The sequence below is a fragment of the Phocoena phocoena genome, chromosome 21 (genome assembly GCF_963924675.1).
Source record: "Phocoena phocoena chromosome 21, mPhoPho1.1, whole genome shotgun sequence".
Lineage (NCBI taxonomy): Eukaryota > Metazoa > Chordata > Mammalia > Artiodactyla > Phocoenidae > Phocoena > Phocoena phocoena.
This window is the reverse complement of record NC_089239.1, coordinates 35,327,133-35,345,431: the sequence shown is the minus strand read 5'-3', so window position 1 is coordinate 35,345,431 and position 18,299 is coordinate 35,327,133.

Sequence of the window (18,299 nt, the reverse complement as noted above, 5' to 3'; positions counted from 1 at the left end):
CCAATTCAACAAATATACTGTGTTTTGAAATTACAAAAATGTAGGGATTACAAATATGAATGACAGTATCTTCCTTTAAATAAATCCCTTCCCTTTAAAACACAGAGTGTAAAATCCTCCATTTTTTGGACTCTTCAAATACTTCAGCCAAAAAAACCAAAAACAAAACGAAACAAAAAAAAAACACCCAATCAATTATGCAGTCTCTGTGGCAGAGTTTGAGGATTTTTAAAGTATTACAAAAACCAAGAGGTAATAAACTCACTATTAAGGCATTTAGCTTGGCAAGTGATTTATCTCTTTTTCTTTATCTGCATAGGGTTTTTATTTCACTGTGTGAGCAAATTTTCACTGACAAGTCATTTTTGGAGAACAGCCAGAAATGGGGGTGGGAGGGAGGGAGAAAGATCTCCTAAGGTATCAAAGAACTGGAAGAAAACCTAACAGAGTGACATTTGTGGTTTCAAAAATAATACACCTTCTCCAGTTTCCTGTTCATTTACCAAAGTAAAGCTCTCTTGGTTTTCAGCTCTCATTATATAATGAGATGTACAGAATTCTAACCAAAATAATTTTCTGTATGAAATGTATACAAAGAATTCTGACCAAAAACTTTGCTTCAGTGGTAAAAACATTATCTATTGTTGCCCTGTTCTTTCTCCTGATGATACTACTGCTGTGTATGAAGAGAACCGAAAAGGATCCGCAGGTCAGAGTAGAAACTCGGAAGGGCTATCCACGTGTGAGTTACCATCACTATCTATTGGTGCTTGGACCACATCTTCTGAGTAATTTCCACATAGTAGGCCCTCAAGGGATGCATTTCATTAAGTTGATTTCTTCTCGCAGTCTCTACGAGTTATTTTCATGGCCACATACATCTGCTACTCGATTTAAGCTCTTCACGCAGCAGCTGTATAAACACCTCGCATGCAGCAACCACTTCTGGGCAAATACAACAAGACTGCTGCAAACAGGTAAACTGTGCCACAAATGTATTTACTCGTTCGATCTGTAAATATTTACTCCATGTTCATTGGTACTGAGTGCTGTGCTAGGTGCTACGGCAGTTTAAGGACAAATTAAGACAGAGCTGTCTCTTCAAGGAATCTAATTATAGGCAGAGGATTAGAAGGTAGGATATAAAATGAAAACTGTGACAAGAAGCCAAAGGGAATTCAAAGGGAGAAGAGACGATTTCCTCCTAGGGGAATCTGGGAGGGCTCTAGGAGGAAGCAGCATTTCAGCCAGGCCTGGAAGGATGAGAGGGGGAAGGGAATCCTTGGATATTAGCTGGTTGAGATGTGCTGAGTAAAGACACTGAAGGGAGAAAGCACAGAATCTGCTCAGAGAACAGAAGGATGCCCAGCATGGCCCACATGTGAAATGAGACAGGGGAAGTTCTTGGAGACAAGGCTCCACCCAGCGCCCTCAACACTGCCACCTGTAGGTGGAAGGAGTGGCTCTATCGAACATCCTTAGGGAATTCTCGATCTGATTAACGGTACTGTCCATCCAGGAAAACGGACGGAGCAATGGCTACTTATATTCCACTCTTCTTGAAAGTTTTAAAATATGCAGGTTGTCTTGAATAAGGTAAAAAAATTCGACAAGAGGGAGATTCAAAAAAAGGCAAAGATATAAAATATTTAAGGGAAAAACATGATCCACTGAACCACATGTGCTGACACTGGCATTCAAGAAAGAGCTAAAGCTATATTAAAAGGCCCCAACCCCCGTCTTCTGTCTCTGGTACGTAAGAATGGGATATTGTTTTGTAGAACAAGACCCCAAGGTCCCCATTAGAACATGAAAATATTTACAGCAGCGGGGTTTTCGCTATGGGATTGCATGCTTTTCTTGCAAATATTTAACTTATGCTTTTGTGAGTGATGGCACATGGTTTAAAGAAAACAGTAGATCAAAGCTGATACTGGGGGGTAAATGCATTTTGTCCCAGACTACTGTTTTTAGAACATTTCCCGTTAAATGTGCCTATTACCACTACTCACTGTGACCAAGGAGATATTTTTTTTAATACTTAGTCTAGTGTGAAAGTGTATGCTGAAACAAAAGTATCCCAAATTATTGGAGTTTTTTGCTTATTGATTTAAGAAGATTAAAATTTGATTTTCGTGTTAGTAAAAAGCTAAGTTGAATTGTTCTAGGACATAAATTACTTGACCAGTGGAGGCTAGTCTGCCCTAAATATTCTATTGAGAGAGCACAGTCAAGGGTAGTGATCACAGAGTTGTGAGCTGTCCCCAGCCTACTTCCCTAGGTGGCTCACACTCCAGCTGGACAGCATCCAAGCACCACATACCTGCATGGCCACACATCTGTTGGGCACCAACACAGGTAAAACCCATTTCAAGAAATGTGCTTTATATAAAAATTAATTTGCTGCAGAACTGCATGCCTTAATGGATATGTTTTTCAGTATTGCTATTAGTAGAGGCTGGGACATTTTTTAAAACACACAATATTACTTCAGATCCTGTTCTTGTTGATGAAAATTCCAAGAAGCATAGTTATTTCTAGATGGCATATGTGATTATCCAGGGGAAAAATACAAACACAATCTTAATAGAGTGTCAATAAGATTACAGCGTATCTCTTCTCAATGGCTAGGGAAGTGCACTGGCAAAGAACTGGCCCCCCTTTGCCTGGGTTTCTTTCTCCCTTTCCAGGGCTGAAACACATTGAGTAGGAAATGGGACTCCATTGTTTCACTGCAACTTCTAATCAAATTTTTTTTATTTATTCATGTGGCATTAATAGTTGGATGTCATTCTGGATGGGACTGGACAGATTTGGAGTGGAAAGAACTTGAGAATGGACACATCCATCATCTAAAGGAGGTGGTCTAGACAGATCTGGAAGGTAGCTCCAGAAGGTGACATCGCAAGGTGGTATGCAACTGACATCAGAAGGAATCTCTTGGTAGGTAACAACGACAGGTAAGCCAGGTAGGGAGGTAGCTGGTGTTGGAGAGGTCCTTCAGTGGCTACCTCCATGGAAAGGTGGACTTCCAGAGGCAGGTGGATAGCAATAAAGGGAGGTTCTTTTAACAGGTAGCCGGGATCTAACCATGGACATGGAAGTTCAAGGGGCAAGACTCATGTATGAGTCAGGGTTCAACCAGAGAAAGAGAACCAGGGGGAGATATATATTAGGAGATGTATTGCAGGGAACTGGCTTGTGTGATTGTGGGTGTTGGCTAAGCGAGTCTGAAATCTTAGGGCAGGTCATCAGGAAGGGAAATTCCAGGCGCAAGCTGAAGCTGCAGTACCTGGGGAGAATTTCTTCTTCAGAAAAGCTTCACTCTGCTTTTAAGGCCTCTCAACTGATTGAATCAGGCCCACTCAGATTATCTAGGGTAATCTCCCTTGTTTAAAGCAGATGATTATGGACTTTAATTACATCTACATAATGCCTTCAGAGTAACGCCTAGATCAGCGTCTGGGTGAATAACTGGGGACTATAGCTTAGCCAGAACTAATCATCACGACTCACGTCTGGAGAACTAACAAGGCTTGGTGGGCTATCCCAGTCCTGGAGAAACAGCACAACAAAGGTAAATTAGGAAATAATGTAGGACTTTGACTAAGGCCATTAAGTGAAGGATGAAGTTACTGGAGCTAGGAAATGAAGATATTAACTTGGTAGAAGAAAGAACCAAAACCAGATATCAAAACCAAGGAGACCAGCAACAAACCACTACAAAGCCGCTGGACTTCATAAACTCCCTGCCTCTAGGAAAGTTTGGTCCCCGAGTCTGCGTCTGTTGGTGTGGTTTACAAAGTACAATCTGTGGGGACCAGGAGACCTTTAGAAGTGGGACAGTAGCTCTGAACAGGGGCAAGCCTGTGTCACTTCTCCCCACAAGGGCCATTTGGAGATATTTTTGGTTGTCACAAATTGAGGGAGGTGGGTGCTATTGGCATTGAATAGACCAGGGATGCTGATGGAACTTTACACAGTGCACAGTATAGCCTCCACAGCAAAGAGTTATCCAGCCTCAAATGCCAAGGTTGAGAAACCCTAGAATGGAGTGATGAATATAGGTGGAATGTACTTGATATTCAGTGTAAATTAATTTGTAACTTTCACATTACTACTGACTATTTACAGAACTTATGCAGAAGAAGGAAGATAAAGAGAAAAGCAGCAGCAGCAGCTCTACGTTTTCTCTGGAGGCAGCACACGGCATAGCGGAAAGAGCGTGAATGTAGAGGGAGAATCCCAAGTTCAAAGCCAACCGTGACAAACACCTTTCATGTGCATTTTTTTTTTTTTTTTTTTGCGGTACGCGGGCCTCTCGCTGTTGTGGCCTCTCCCGTTGCGGAGCACAGGCTCCGGATGCACAAGCTCAGCGGCCACGGCTCATGGGCCCAGCCGCTCCGCGGCACGTGGGACCTTCCCGGACCGGGGCACGAACCTGTGTTCCCTGCATCGGCAGGCGGACTCTCAACCACTGCGCCACCAGGGAAGCCCCTTTCATGTGCATTTTGAGTAATATGCTTAATCTCAAAATACTTATCTATAAAATAAGAAAAATAGCTATCCCATGGGATTATTGAGAGGATTGGTGATGTTACCAGATAAATGTTAGTTACATTTACCCCAAGAAAACATTTGGGCAGCTACGACAACAATCCAGTCAAGACAGGATAAGACTGTAAATTAAGCAATGATACTACTAAGGCTTAGAAGGGATCTCATTTCGGAAACATTTCTTAGAATCTACAAGATTTGTTGACCCAGTGGATGGGGAAGAAAGGAAAAGAGGATCTATCCGAGGGTGACTCCCATGGATGGATGGTGTTACCATTAACAGAGATAGGAAATCCACAAACAGGACCCAGCTGATGGGGGAAGAGGATGAATTCAGTTTCAGATACGTAATGTCCTGGGTGCCTTCAGGACAGCTGGGTGGAGACACAGGGGGAATATTAGTGGTTTACAAGCCACTTTCCCATGTGCTGTTCCACTTAAACTTCGACCTCATTTCATAGGCAAAACATTCTCTGACATAAATTGTACCAATGTTTTCTTAGGTCAGTCTCCCAAGGCCATAGAAATAAAAACAAAAACAAACAAATGGGACCTAAGCGAACTTACAAGCTTTTGCACAGCAAAGGAAACCAGAAACAAAACGAAAAGACAACCTACAGAATGTGAGAAAATATTCGCAATCATGCGACTGACAGGGGCTTCATTTGCAAAATACAAACATCTCTTACAAGTCAACAACCAAAAAACAAACAACCCAAGTGAAAATGGGCAGAAGACCCAAATAGACGTTTCTCCAAAGAAAAAATGCAAATGGCCAATAGGCACATGAAAAGGTGCTCAACATTGCTAATTATTAGAGAAAGGCAAATCAAATCTACAATGAGGTGTCACCTCACACCAATTAGAACGGCCATCATTAAAAACTCTACAAATAACAAATGCTGGAGAGGATGTGCAAAAAAGGGAACCCTCCAACACTGTTGGTGGGAACGTGAGTTGGTACAGACACTATGGAGAACAGTGTGAAGTTTCCTCAGAAACTAAAAACAGAATCACCATATGATCCAGCAATCCCACTCCTGGGCCTATATCCAGACAAAACTCTCATCCACCCCTATGTTCACAGCAGCACTATTCACAATAGCCAAGACGTGGAAACAACTTTATTGTCCATTGACAGATGAATGGATAAAGAAGACGTGGTACATATATACGATGGAATACTACTCAGCCATAAAAAAGAATGAAATAATGCCATTTGCAGCAACATGGACGCAACTAGGGATCATCAAGCTCAGTGAAGTAAGTCAGAAAGGGAAAGACAAGTACCATAAGTTATCACTTATACGTGGAATCTAAAATGTGACACAAATGAGCTTATCTACAAAACAAAAACAGAGTCACGGACATAGAGAACAGACTTGTGGTTGCCAAGGGGAAGAGGGTTGGAGGAAGGATGGAGTGCAAGGTTGGGGTCAGCAGATGTGAGCTTTTATATATAAAACGGATAAACAACAAGGTCCTACTGGAGAGCGCAGGGAACTATATTCAGTAATCTTTGAGACACCATAATGGAAAAAATATTTAAAAAAGGATGTATATATATATACGTATAACTGAATCACTTTGCCGTACAACAGAAATTAACACAACACTGTAAGTCAACTATACTTCAATAAAATAAATGATGATAAACTCTGATCTCATAACAACCTGGTGAGAGGCAGGCTTTATAACCCATATTCCTTAGATGAGGAAACTGTGGCTCAGAGAGGCTATAAGTGAATCACTCAAGAGCCCAAAGACCATACAGGGTGGACGTCTGCCTTGACTCCAAATCTCAATAAGAGGATTTTAAAAAGGAAAATGCCCGGCATGGCAAGTGGCAAATGAGTGGAGGGGAAAGGGTTTGCTTTTGGTGGTTTGTTTGTGCAGGGTTTCATCTGCTGTTGGGAAAAGGTGGAGCTTTCAGGAGGGCTCTGAGGATGGGGCAGCTCTGACAAGTCAGGACACACAGTATGGATCACCGAGGCTCCTGTGAGTGGACTTTTTTATAGATCGTTAACCACATGAACTAAGGGGCTGAGAGAAACTTGAAACAAAAATATTAACAGGCACCGTCAATTCGAAAAAAACATTTGCAATGAAGATAAGTCATCTGTGAAATGATAATGCAAATCAATGGAAAGATACGAATAAAAATTTTGATTTACTCATAACCCTTTAGGAACACATTTACTGAGACACATTTTAATCTCGCAACATTGATGTTATTTCCTTCCAACAGCAGCTTTACGCGTGCTGTTCTGAGGAAGAGCTCTGAAAAGGCTGGGTTTTCAGAGCTTTGTTTTTCACAGTTGTCATCCTTCTCAAGACTTAATTTTGGCCATGAGACACATATTCACAAGTGCACTAAAGAGACAAAGTTGGTTTTCAATTTAGATGTTCTAAATCTGAATTTCTGAAATTTTCATTTAAGCATTCCCCACTGTCTCTCCAGTTCTTAGGAGAAAAGCAGCCTTTAGTGTCTCAGGTGTGTGGTCAGAGGACCTCTCTGTACTGGATAGAACTGGATTTTGAAGACTTCAAGTCCATCTTCAAAGAAGAGTGGACTGTATTTCTAATAATCTTCTGTATTCTTCTAATAGCTTCACTTTTCCAGTTGACTGCATTTTGGGGGGTCAGAGAAGTGATTTTCATTTTACTGGTATATCATTCATTTCCTCTATGCTTTCATATTACTGCCATAGTGTACTTTACATTCCTTTAACATTATTTTAATCCCATCCCTTCTGCATCCCTGGTTGTGTCTCTTTAATGTCTAACCTTCAACAGATGTGTTTTCTTCTTTCTCTTTTCTTGCTTTCCCTAATCAGGCTCTCAAGGGGTTTTTCTATTTTATGGGTCTTTTCAAGATTTAATTATATTTTTTATTCTTTTTGTTTCATTTCGCCAGCCCCAGTTTTTATCTTTATCAAAATTCTTTTAGGTTGTTTTTTCTTTGTACTTTGGTTCTTTCTAAATTTTTGTACTTTGCCTCTCTTTTAAATTCCTCCTCCCACTCTTCCTTCTTCTGTCCCTTTCTTTCTGCAGAGTCATTCCTGCATACCTCTTTCTTTCCTTTCCTTTTTTCTTTTCTTTCCTTTCCTTTAGTTTCATTTTCTTTTCTTTTTTTCTTTTCCTCTGATTATAGATGGTACTAGGTCTCAAATGTTTCATATGGGAATAGGGCCAAGACTTTTTTTGGGGGTGGGGCATCTTTTATAAATTGTCTTATAGTTCTATTTATGACCAGAGAAAACTGCCCGTAAAATCTCAACTTTAAAAAATGTGTTAAAGGGCTTCCCTGGTGGTGCAGTGGTTGAGAGTCCGCCTGCCGATGCAGGGGACGTGGGTTCGTGCCCCGGTCCGGGAAGATCCCACATGCCGCTGGGCAGCTGGGCCCGTGAGCCATGGCCACTGAGCCTGCGTGTCCGGAGCCTGTGCTCCACAACGGGAGAGGCCACAACAGTGAGAGGCCCGCGTACCACAAAAAAAAAAAAAAAAAAAAAAAGTGTTAAGACTTTTTTTGTTGTATTTTTTCCTCAAAATACAAACTTCTGTAATTGCACTTTTGTAATTGTTATATATACACATACACACTAAAATGTATATTTAGAAGTCTGTGTATATCTATTTCCTATTTCTCTCTCATACTGATTCCCTTTTCCTTTTTTGGAACACTGGCACCTTATCTTCTGGATGTTAGTTCCTATTCTCTTATCTTTTTCCTCATGTTTTCACGTGTGTATGCTGGGTCTGGGTTTCAGATAAAAGCACTTTTCTTTAGGTCCTGATAATTTAGATCTCAAGGCTGCCTTTCTTGTCTTCAATCGACCTACTGGATTTTTAAGTCACGAAATTCACGTGTGTTTTATGCTTTGCGCTGTCATCAGTTTGTTTTCTTGTTTTCGGTACCGCGCTTGATTCACAATTACCCGTATTATTCCTCAGTTGCTCAAGTTGTAACCTATCTTCTCCAAGAGCTCTGTTGTCCTGGATGCTTTGTGGCGGTTGGCTGTTTTCTCTGGCTGCACATATCTCACCCCCTCTAACATACAGGAGTATGTGACTATTTGTTAATTTGTCAGCCCAGTGAACTTTAGCTCGATAGTGGCTGTCCTTCAAGAGATGGAAGGTGGGACATTTCCTATCACGGTGGCTGGAGCAGCCTCTGTTCCCACACAGCTGTGTTCCTATCTCCTTGCCTGGTGAGTGTGCTGTGGGCTCCTCCTTGGTTTGTTGGGATCAGGAAGACAATTTAACGTAATTGTCTACATTCACTCTGATCATGTGGTGAGTCCCCCAGGCTGTGATATATGCTCAAGGCACGCTGACAGTGGTATCCAGCCTCTCATCTGACCTCTGCGGAAGAAGACCCCAGCTCAGAGCCCCAAACCTTAATGATACCCACGTGTCCACAAGCCCAGCATCTGGTGGACATAGGAAAGACGGAGAAGCTGGCACTGAGAATTGAGAGAAGGTGAAACGTTACTACCTCCCAGAATCTGCTCTAGCATGATACTTCTGAAGACATCCACAAAAGTCATCTCACAAGAAGAACTTTGGTTTGCGTTGATCTCTCTAAATATAAATTACCAGCAGAACCAAGTTTTACCATGTAAGTCCTGAAGTAGCATTAGGCAGATATAAATTATGACTTAAATATTTTTTCCTAGAGTTAAAAGCAGCAAATAAAAAATTATAAAATAATATTTGTGCGTGTTAGTTTTCTCATTCCTAGAACAATGACCCGATAGTCTCTATAAATATCCCAGGGTATTGGAATAAAAGGTTAGTGTTTTACAATTCTACAGTTTTTATGGTATCTCAAAGCTTAATAAGGGCCACCAGCTCTACGAAGAAATTTTTAGGACACTTTAATTTAGCCAAATTGGTTGGTCTGATTTGTGTCATTTCAACTTAGGTCTCTTAGTTCCTAATGGCTAGAATGAATAGGAAAAAAGAAAGAAAGAAACAAAAATGTTTACTCCAGCGAAAAGTACATAAGAAATATTTTTTAAGGGAAATCAACCGTCATCCCAAGGCAGTATCTGTCTTCAACATTAAACTTTCGCATGTAACCACGCTCAATCTAGTTTTCTGAAGATCTACAAGAAATTCACAGTCCAGGTATTCAGGACAATAAAATAAAATCCACGCTATTCTGCAGGCCTACTTAACGCATAACTCATTTTCTTGACGTTGAAAGTACTTTCATAATTCTTGAATAAGTTTATTCCAAAAGAACTTCTTGGCCAAAATGCTGGAACCAGTGTATCTAGAAAGATAGAACCTTAATTATCACTTCTGTGGGGCATAACTGAGAAGAACTATATGATGAATTTTTCAGTGCTGAGACAGGTATATAAACCAAAGGTAACGGTAAATGTGTGTGAAATATTCACAAGATACATAAATAAGAATAATTAGAAGCAAAGGTATTCAACTCTTTGGGCAGAAAAATAGCCTGCCAAGCGATTCTTTCCATTCTGAAGGATGTTATCTTAAAATATTCTGTACTGCATATTCATAGAGTTATAGGAAGGACATTTGGTTTGGCAACAAATAGCTTGAGTCAAAATAATTCAACCTACTCCAAATTCCTTACTGCTGGCTGCATATCCCCATATGGTGCTTCTGCCAGCCTCCCCAAATCCAATCATCCAAATTTGGACACATTTTTTCTATCCTCTCTTTCCTCATAACTCATCCTTCCTCTAGCAGTCTCTCTAGTGATATTTCTATCTGGTCACTCAAGCTAGGAAAGTTGGAGATGCACCTCATCTTCCTGAGTTCCTTAATTCCAACCATACAGGACTACTTGCCTGTCTCTGAGTATCCTAAATTCCTAGATTTGCACATACCCTGGGTTGGTATCCTTGAACTCCCTAATCAGAATCAATAATTCTGCCCCCCACTGCTTCACAGATCCTTAATTACGTATTACATCACCTTATTTCTGTCTATGTACATATTTGTCTTATGGGTTCATAAGCTGTCGTGTCCAGGGGTTTCCTCTGAATCATCTTATGATTGTCAAGGTCTAAGAGCCAGGTCTTCTATGAATAACATAATAATCCACAGAAATGTGTGTTGACCCTAAACTTCTTATAATGGCACAAACATAGTGGGTTTTTTTCTTCCTGAAAGGCAGAATATTTGAATGAGAAGGCTAATTGTTCTGGATTTTTAAAATAGAGGGGGAAGGTGACTTACATTTATTCATTATTCCCAAAGTGCCAGATGTACCAGAAACCTTCTGTGCTGTTGTTGTTGTGGGTTTTTTTGCAGTAGTCTTGCACAGCTGTCACTGTTATCCCCACTTCATAGTTGCAGATACTGAGGTTCAGAGGTTAACTTGCCAAAGGTCAAATAACTAGTAAGTAAAGAAAGTGATTTTGAACTCATTTAGATTTGATGCTAAAGAGCATTGCTTTTCTACTACACTCCACAATCATGGATCCTGTGTTTGTTTCCTCGTATATGAATTATCCTATTTTTTTCTCTCCCTGGCGGGGGGGGGGGGGGCGGTTAGGAGTCCCTGTGATTCACTGAACCTTTTCGTAATCCCCCTTTGTATTAGTTTCCTTCTGCTGCTGTAACAAATTACCACTACTCTAGCGGCTAAAAACAACACAAATTTATTCTCTTACAGGTCTAAAGGTCAGAAGTCCAAATTGAGCTCTAGGGGGCTAAAATCAAGGTGTCAGAAAGGCTGATTCCTTCTGGAGGCTCAGGGGATATTCCGTTCCTTCCTCTTCTGGTTCCTGGAGGCTTCCTGCATCACTGCAGTCACTGCCTCTGTCATCACGCTGCCTTCCTGCCTTCGCCTTTCTTGTTTCCCTCTTGTAAGAACGCTTGTGATTATACTATGCCCAACCAGATAATCCAGGGTAATCTCCTCATCTCTAGATTCTTAACCGAACCACATCTGCCAAGGTCCTTTTGCCATATAAGGTAACACTGACAGATTCCAGGGAATTAGAGTATGGACATCTTTGGGGGTCATTTTTCATTCTACCACACCTTTATAATTGAAATAGGTACTAATAAAATCAGATCTTTCTTCAGTGTAGCAGCACAGGAAGCTAACTGGTCAACCATGGGGTTGAACCAGGAGTTTCCAACTCTGTAAGGCGCACAGTGTAACACAAAAGTGAACTAACTGGCCACAAACAGAGACGCTTGTTTAAACAGACACCTGAACCCTGGATAACTGTGAAATGTGAACCCAAGTACTACGGACTGTACAAAATTCAAAACCAACTTGATGCTACTCATGGCATATAAGTGGTCCAAAAAAGCCCCGTAGCCATTATGCTTTAGAAAATAAAATGTAGTTATTTAATCCACCTTGCTGTGTAGTGGTGCTTTGTGAATTTAAATAGATGTCCTATGGTCAAAATTCCCCACATAAAAGCTCACCTTTCCTGTAAGTACATGTATTGTGTTTCTAACTTTGTCTCCGAGCCACATCTGAATGGTAAAATCGCGCTTTAACTTCTTTCCTTGTTAGCTTCTTCAAGTGAACCAATCATCAGAGCCACTCCTGTCACAGACTGGCAGTTAAAAGACTCAAATGTCAAGATGTTTTTAACAGTCACATCAACAGTAACTTTCAGACTGAATAATTCTCTGCTTTATGTCAAATCTTTGGTGTGGATTATTTTTCCCTCCGTAAAACAGAAATTGCTCACATGGTCATGCAAACTCCCTTGTCAGTGTTCACCCATCTCATCTAGAATATCCTTCACCTGTTCGTGAGAAAAGATGATGGGACATATTATCCTGTTGTTGATGAATGATCAGTAGCCTTGAGCAGCAAATATACACCCTTGTGTGCATCCAGGAGGCAACTGTAATAGAATTCCATTTTGTGGTTTGTGGAAAAAGACGTGTTTTCGAGCCCATCTACGTGTGTTTTCAAATTTCATACCAATATACGTTCACTTCCTTCCTAGCTGTTCACTTGCTTCCTGGCATGTATCCCATTTCCACATGCAATGTCTTTACGGATTGAAGGGAGAAAGTAGGCAGGCATCTAGCTGTTTAGGAAAAGAAGTTTATATATTTTGAATATGTGCCTTGCTGTGGAAGCAGGATAAAATGCATAGGTAGACATCTCAGAATACCAGTGGGGCATTATTGTTAAAGATAGATTGTAAAGAGTAATAGTCTGCTCCATGCCTGCCAATCTGAGTTTCTATTACTTTTTTTTCTTTTTACTCTTTAAATACAGCTCTGCTCCATAATCAGTAATATAATGACCTATCTAAAATGCCATATGTCATCAAGCTATTGGGCAGCGCAAACTTATTTAAGACCCATTATTTAGTGACAGCAGTTTATACTTGAATGAATAAACTTCATTATCTAGATGCTCAATTCCATGTGAATGAAGAGACAGAGCCCATTGATTTTGCTACGGTCCTTCGTGGCCATGGAGGCGGCAGTCCATCCGCTTACAATTTCAGTGGCCTGCTGCTGTCTAGAAATAAAAAATCATTATCTGGAAACCTCTCAAACCAACAGAAATGTAATCAATTTTTTATCTGTGGTTAGGCACCAGAAGTCAGTGGTGGATTTTCTGTCCTCAATGCTCTCATCCTCTTGTTAAAATATTTAGGGAGCTCCCATGGGAAATAACTATAGCTAGACGGTACCTGTTTACATTAGGAAGGGAAAAATCGGCTCTTCGTATCCTGTTACCCACAAGCGCATCCTCGACTCATAGAGCCCCTTCCCCTGGGGGATTATGGGATACAGCTCCCCTCTCGTTCCTGAACACCATCCTCCTGCATTACTCAAGCCATAGGGACCTACGACTTCAATCGCGAATATTATTTGAACTTAACATACAATTTTACGTCGCACATCTTTTTTAACTCCCATTCCGGTGGAGGCCATACTAATTTGACATCAAGCTGTATTCCCAGTAGTGTTCTTTGGATGATTAGGAAAGAAGACAAGTCTATACTGGAAAATATGACAGGAGTGTTCCCGGGACTGAGCCCGTTTTAGGTAAGGAAATGTTACAGTTGAGAAATTATTTCTTTTTCATTTTGTTTACTCAGTCATCCCCATTTTTTGAGGACATGCTATTGTTTAAAACAATCCAAGTGAAAAAAAAATTAAAAAGATAAAATAAAATAAAATAGTCCAAGTGGTGTGAAGACGAAAGAGTGACCTTCTCCCACGAGGAGGACTTCAGTTTATCTCGTAAGAGGGGAGAGACACGCTACAGATATAACTATAAGGCAGGGCAGAAAATCATAAATTGTCAGTAAGGAACTATCGGTTACCTGAGATGGGATAACTTCAGAGAAAGGAAGTGAATCAGAGAAGCCTTCGTAAAAGAGGGGCATTTGTGGTGAAGTAAGTAAACGTGGAATAATTATTGACCAAGTCCCTACACTGTGTGTACGGCAGTGGTGGACAAGAGAGTCCAGCAGGGGAGAAAGAACTTACATAAGACGTTACACTAAAGCTATGGTGTCTGTGAGGGAACACAGAGTTTGATGAGCACACAGAACCAGAGGCCCTAATGTAAGGATTCTCTAAGTATGTGGTATTTATGTTGGGTGTGGACGGAACCAGAGGTGGAAGAGGTTGGTAATGGAGGACGGGAGGAAAGGATGGGCAGAATGAAGGTCCAGTTGGTCCCAAGACACATGGACAGGAACGACTGCCACGATCATCGGAAACTTGGCTCCCTGGGGCTTAGCTGAATCATGGGCCTCATGACCAGACACAAGAATGTTCCGATGTGGAAAGCTGGGCTGAACGGGGAAAGTCAACTCCTCATTACTGGTTACCAGCTACAGGCCAGGCCTTATATCAGGTTCTTGACATGAATTACCTCATTTAATCTACAATGGTTTTACTTTACAGATGAGGGAAATAAGGATTTAAACCGTTGAATGATTTCCCTAAAATTATACTGCAGGTATGTAATGGTTCCACTGGAAAAATTAGAAGTATCTGATTATGGAGTGGGTCATGGGAAGGAATCTGAATCTGGGTGGAGTCAGAAAAAAGAGATGTAAAGAGATTAGGGCTAGTTTTTCCAAAGATGAAGAGCTGGATAGGTATAGAGTCAGGATTAGAAACTTTATCCAGATAATTTTACCTCGTCGTTAATGTCATCAGTGAAAACTGGAGAAAGGAAACCAGATGTGAAAGGATTTAAAAATGGAAACTTCTGACTCCCCATTGCTTGCGAATTAAGCACCAATTCCATCCATCTCCATAGCAGAGCTTCCCCGAGGGTCTGCTTTGAATGGATTACATACGCACAATGAGATATTTATCCTCTCAGCCGTCAGAGTGGAGGGAACTGCATGGATATTCTACACACACACACACACACACACACACACACACACACACACACACGCACACGAAAAGTGTTTCTTTGTTTGCAAGGATCAATTGAACCCTGAGAACACAGAACCTCTGAAGGGAACCTCAGACCCAGAGCCAGTCTGGGGATCGGTGGCGGGGCGGGGAATCTTCCCTGAGGACGTGGCCTTTCAGTTGTCCTTTGAATGAAGGCGGGGGGGTGGGGGGGGACTGGGGGCCACCGGGAGGGCTACAGAGGAGCCTCCCGGGCAGGGGACGGTGAGTTGAGTACAATCTGTGCCAAGAGGCTTCCACTGCGGGAAGGGAAGGTGGCCAGTGTGCCCTGCCCTTCAAGGGGACAGTACAGCGGTGCTGAGGGGAGGGTAGAGGGGGCGAGGTTGGGAGCGGAAGCTTTGTGTGAAGGAGGAAAGGATTCAGGTCTTTACCTTAAGGTCAAGGGAAAGCCACTGAGTCCATGATGGTTTTTATGGGGTGGGAGAACAGGGGTTGATACGATCAGACTTTGGTCCACAGATAACTGTGGAGAAAGTCGTAGCACAGGGAGAACTTGTAGGCGGCTACTGAAGGCCCGGCTTTAGGCTATGTGCTGGCAGCAGAGTTGGAAGGATCTACTTTGGAAGATCCATAAGAGGCTGGCTGGGGCAGTCTGGGAGCATAAGCGAAGGACAAAATTCCAGCCGATTTTTGGATTAAAGTCGGGGCTGGGGAGTGGTGAGAAAAACCTTCCCAGAAGCACTGTCACCAGCTCCCCGATATAGCCTGACATCCATTTCTGACTTTTCTCACCCCGAAGTGCAGTAAAAGTGGTCTTAATTTGTTGCGACCACACCCAACACTCTCCGTGTCTCTGCCTCTCCTGTATTTGTTTCAACCCCCCTGGAACTGCCTTTCCCGCTGTATCTGCATTTACAATGTTATTCTGCAAGTCCCAGATCAAGTGTCACTTATTCCACGAAATCTTACCTAATTTGAAGTAATTTCCCCCTTCCTCTGTTCATATGTCTACCTCAACTTTAATGAGTTTGGGACACTGGTCTATGAAATTTCTTCTGAATTTAGCAAAGTCTAATCAACAATGTTGGGCTGAATTACTTAATCCAGGACTGATCGGTTGTGTCGTCTGAGGTAAAAGCTGTCAAACATTACTTTAAGTTCGTTATTTGGGGTAAATGGTAGTGTCTTTTAGGAAGGAGAGGGAAGCATGTGGGCAGAAACCTAAGAGGACACCTTTGCCCTTAGTCTAAACCTCAATTTCCAATATAAAGAAATACGTGAGGAAGGAACAGAAGCGGGATGAATTTTTGGTTGAATTAGCATCGCTTGCTTTGTAATTTTTTTGATGTTTGTGGTAAATGTGACGGAGGGAGTTGGATTCTGATTGGCAGGGACTGTCTTACAGGCAGTTTGGTCTAGTAAGTTAGCATGGATTACACACCTGGTATTGTTCAACAGTTAGTCTGGTGCCAGAGCATACATTCACTGGTTTTGGTGATGGCAACTTGACAATTTGGAATTCTTCCTAACACATATCTGTAATGATGAAATAAGGACATATCACTCTTAATTCCTTGTATGCCAGTGTTATCAAAGAACGTCTATTCTAATGATATGCTCATCCAAACGGTTGGAATGTAACACCGTTCACTGTTAGATGAGAAAAGTAAAAGTAAAACCCCTAAAATGGAGTAAACTACCAGAAAGAATGAAAGTAATTTCTTTGACGTTGCTGTGTATTAAGCACACTTGCCTCTGTTAAAGGATAAACTGAAGCATATTACATTTTTAAGAGTTTATTTGAGTGCAAATAGATTCGAATAAGGCAGTGCCATATGGTAAGTGGTTAGGAGGGCTCCACCCACAGGAAATGGGGGGAAGACTTTTATAGAGAAGATTCGAAAGTAAAGCAAGGAAATTACTCGATTGGCTGTAGCTTAAGCATTTGCCCTGTTTGGAAAAGATGAGCTGGCTCTTTGTGATGAGCTGTCCTTAGGTTTTGAATTCTTAACCTTGAGGCATCTCAGGCTGAGGTTTGGGTTTGCTTATTAGGCTGCTGAGGTATTGGAGCCACCTCTGTCTAATGACTTCCTCATTTAATTAATTTAACACCATATGATTCTGTAATCTAGCCCCTAATTCTGGAGAAAAGCCTAATTCAAAAAGATACGTGCACCTCAATGTTCATTGCAGCACCATTTACAATAGCCAAGACGTGGAAGCAACCTAAGTGTCCATCGACAGATGAACGGATAAAGAAGATGTGGTACATATACACAAGGGAATATTACTCAGCCTTAAAAAGAATGAAATAATGCCATTTGCAGCAACATAGACGGACCTAGAGATTATCAATCTAAGTGAAGAGTAAGCCTGACAAAGACAAATTTCATATGATATCACTTATATGTGGAATCCAAAAAAATGATACAAATGAACCTACGTACAAAACAGATATAGACTCACAGACATAGAAAACAAACTTATGGTTACCACAGGGGAAGAGGGGAGGGATAAATTAGAAACTTGGGATTAAAACATACACACTACTATATATCAATAGATAACCAACAAAAACCTACTGTGTAGCACAGAGAACTATACCCAATATCTTGTAATAATCTGTAATGGAAGAGAGTGTAAAAAAAGATACGTACACATATAACTGTACACCTGAGACTAACCCAACATTGTAAACCGACTATATTTCAAAAAATCAAAAAAAATAACACCTCCATGCTCCCTGCAGAAAATGGAATTTGAGGCTCATAAATTATGTTTCTGTATCCTGGGGACCTTGGTGTTTTCTAAAAACAGAACTGTTGAGAGTTCAAATGATAAAAACGGATAGCTAAAACGCTTGACTACTCACAAAGGTAGAAACAGATGACTAAATTTGAAAGATGAAAAAAGATCAACAAAATGTCAGTGCTTTACTGACAATGCAGAGACCCTGGGGGGGAAATGCATCAAGATGGAGTCTCAAAAAAATAGCCACAGAGTTAAAGTCGTTTCATGGTTTTAATCATGGAAAAGTTGAAATGTACTTTCAAACTCAAATCTAGTTATTCAAAAAGAAACCATTCCAACTTCTAATCTCAAGACCTCATTTTTTCCCTCTTCTCAGACTTTATTTCTTGGCTCTGAAAACTATGATCACGATAAGAAGTATTCTGTTACAAAGAGGCTTCTGCAGATACAACAGGTTTTATGGGCTAGAGGGGATTCCCGTGAGCGCAAAGTTATGGCAAAATCTTTATATCCTGGGAGGTTACATAATTCTTTCCGTAACGTCCTAGCTGCAGACGTTTATATAACTTGTCCAGCTCCAGCTTCGTCCCAGAGTTCATCTGGAAGGAACACAATGGCCATAATAGTACCCA